Source organism: Gossypium arboreum, chromosome 2, assembly GCF_025698485.1.
Source record: "Gossypium arboreum isolate Shixiya-1 chromosome 2, ASM2569848v2, whole genome shotgun sequence".
Lineage (NCBI taxonomy): Eukaryota > Viridiplantae > Streptophyta > Magnoliopsida > Malvales > Malvaceae > Gossypium > Gossypium arboreum.
In genome coordinates, this window is record NC_069071.1 from 52633854 (window position 1) to 52637553 (window position 3700).

Sequence of the window (3700 nt, forward strand, 5' to 3'; positions counted from 1 at the left end):
CTAGTCTCAATAAGGAATTTAGGCATGTAAACTATATTTCTTAGTTTGCTTTGTACAATTTTTAATGATTTTTCAAATTGGAAACAGGGGATCACGTATTCATCCTGAGCAAGTCAGTTACAATTGTAAATATCTCAAAATATAGAATTCCTTTGCTTGCCCTGCTTCTTTTATATGAAAGTAGACTCATTAAGCTTTAATTTAACATCTCATTCAACCTCTAATTATATTCCTCCTATTTTTGGTGATTTTTCAAAATCACGTCACTGCTGCCATCTAAAAACAGTTTTAATACTAATTTCACTCTTTCACACATTCTTTATGCTAACCTCATTTTATCGTATATATGTATATGCCACAATTCATTTTCACCACATTTCATTCACTATAAGTGTAGGTCCAAACCACAATGTCACCACAAAACCATCCTGTTGAACAATTCGGATCAATCCTCGATATTTAACGGTTTCAGCACACAGCCCCACCATCATACTTCATTTAGTTCGGCTCTTTTGTACACATGGGGAACACTTAGTACCACTCATGCGACCTAGCCGATTTGTCTCGTAGCTCTCTTGTCTACATGGTGTCCTTCACTTGGAATCACGCATGCGACCTAGCTACATTTATCTTTCACGTAGCTCTCTTGTCTACATGGTGTCCTTCACTTGGAATCACGCATGCGACCTAGCTACATTTATCTTTCACGTAGCTCTCTTGTCTACATGGGATACATCTCGTATCACGCATGTGACCTAGCTACTACAGGGTGTCTCGTAGCTTTCTTGTACACATGATGTGCACTCAGCATCATACATGTGACCTAGCTACGCTCCTCTATTTCATTCGATCTCTCAGAATGTTCAACCGGGATCTCTCTCTCGTATTTATTTCCATTCTTCCCATAGTCAATTTATATTTTAACATCAGCTAGTATATTTATATAATAGGCTGAAATATAAGAATGTACATGAAATTATTGTAATATTTACATACAACTTACCTTGGTGCAAAATATGGAAATTTTGCAATTTAGTCCAAAACTTTTCTTTCCCCGTTCGAGGTCGGGTTCGCGCCTTTCTTGATCTATAATAACACATTTAGCTCATTTAATACTCATACTATTTATTTCAATCCAAAAATCACATTGTAGAAAAATTACATTTTGCCCCTAACTTTTACAAAATTACAATTTTGCCCCTAGGCTCGGGAATTTAATTTCAGCCCTTATTCTTATGTTTTATGATATGCTGAACATTTTCTCTTCTACAACAACATCAAATTCCACTCTATCATATAGTTATGAACATTAGGTATTTTTACCGATTATCTTGCTTTTACTCGTTTTCACTTAAAACCGAGTAGCACAAATTATTTAACACAATTTAAAACCTCATATTCTATCATAAAACATCAAAATACACAAATTTCACCTATGGGTATTTTTCCAAATATGAACCCTAGGTTAAATTATTACTAGCATAAGCTTAATCGAGCTTCCGGATTCCAAAAACGTAAAGAACATTAAAAGCGGGCTTAGAATCACTTACTATGGAGCTTGAAAGTTGAAGAATCCCTAGCTATGGAGAGAGTGAAGTTTCGCAGCAACTAAATGGGGAAGATGACTATTTTGTGTTATTTTTCCCATTTTATTTCATTTAATATCAAAATGACTAAAATACCCTTACTACTAAACTTTCCAAAATTCCTTCCATGTCCTAAATTTGTCCATGAACTTAAAATTGGTAGAATTGCTATTTAAGACCTCCTAATAAATATTTCAAAACAATTTCATACTAAAAATTTCTAGTATGCAAATTTTGCAACTTATTCGATTTAGTCCCTACTTTCAATTTAAACACTTTAGGCATAGAATTTCATCACGAAATTTTCACACAATCATGCAATCATATCATAAACCCCAAAATATTTATAAAACAATTATTTCTATCTCGGATTTGTGTTCACGAAACCACTATTCCGATTAGGCCCTAATTCGGGTTGTCACAGTATGTATATACGGAATTATCCGTTTAGTTATATGAATGCTATACCTCGGTTGTGCTTAAATTCTTTGCTCAAACTTACTAAGCATAAATTGCTTACTCCGGTTCTTTGTTTCTTTGTTTTATAGATTTTGGCTTGTCATTTATCGGACTCGGGATTTTGGAAGTGAAGTCTCCCACACTATCAAAGCCCCTTTTGGTACAATTTCGGTTGAGCTTTGAAATGGCATGTATAGGACTACCCTTTGTTGTTTTTCAAGTACTTTTTGTGATGTATGTGTGCGGCCATGCGAAAATGGCTCGTAGAAGTGGAGTATGGCATTAGACCATTTGTGTTTATGTATATATGTATGGTTTCAAGATGTGACTATGGACTGGAATGGAAGTGTTGGGCAAATGATCAGCCATTGGAATGGCTAAATATGATTATATGTGGACCTATGTATGACAAAACTCTAGTTGGTCCATGGGAACCACGAAATAGGTAAAGTTTACCTTGAAAACAGATGCTGACAGCAGCAGTGATGTGGATTTGGAAAATCACTAAAATTTTTAGTAATGGAATTAAATGGGGAATAAATTATGTAAATGAACCTTGATGAATCTACTTTCATATGGAAGAAATGAAACGGTCATATGAGTTATATGTAAAGAGATATTAAAGTTCTTGTGAAACAGGGCCAGAATGGTTTCTGGATCCCCTGTTCCGACTTTGGAAATTCACGATAAATTAACCAGAGATAATTAGGAGTCATGCCATATATGTATAGATTCCTCTTTAAGTCTAGTTTCTATAGAAACAAACGGAATCAGTATTGAAGCCCTGTACAGGGAGATATTCAAGTTGTAACGTGTAACACCCCGAACCCGAGACCATCGCCGGTGTCGGACACGAGGGGTTAACAAGCCAAGTTCACTTGTTTTGCCCATCCATTTAACATTTTCAGTCAGGCTGGAAAACTGCGCCACTGTCGCCTTAAAAATCATATCTCGAGTTTCAAAACTCAGAAACTGGTTTCGTAAATTTTACCTGAATTTAGACTCATATATCCATCCATGGATTTATTTCTAGAATTTTTGGTTTGGCCAATTGGTACAGTTTATTAGTTAAAGTCACCCATGTTACAGGGATCGACTGCTCTGACCTTCGCGCGGTATAACTTGAATATCTCTCTGTACAGGGCTTTAATGCTGGTGACGTTTGTTTCTAATGAAACTAGACTCAAAATGGAATCTGTACATATAAGGTATGTCTCCTAATTATTTTTGGATAATTTATAGTAAATTTTTAAAGTTGCGACAGGGAACCCAGAAACCGTTCTGGCCCTGTCTCACAATAGCTTTAATATCTCTTAACATGTAACTCCTATGACCATTTCGTTTCTTCCATATGAAAATAGACTCATCAAGGTTCATTTACATAGCTCATTCACCATTTAATTCCATTCCTACGAATTTTGGTGATTTTTCACATTCACGTCACTGCAGCTGGCAGCATCTGTTTTTAAGGTAGGTCTTACCTATTTGGTAGTCTCCATGAACCAACTAGTCTTGCCATACATAGGTTCATATATGATCATTTTAACCATGCCAATGGCTGATCATATGACCAACATTCCCATTTCAAGCCATAGCCACATCATGACACCAAATATATACATACACACCACAATTAGTCTAAGTTCATGCTTCCT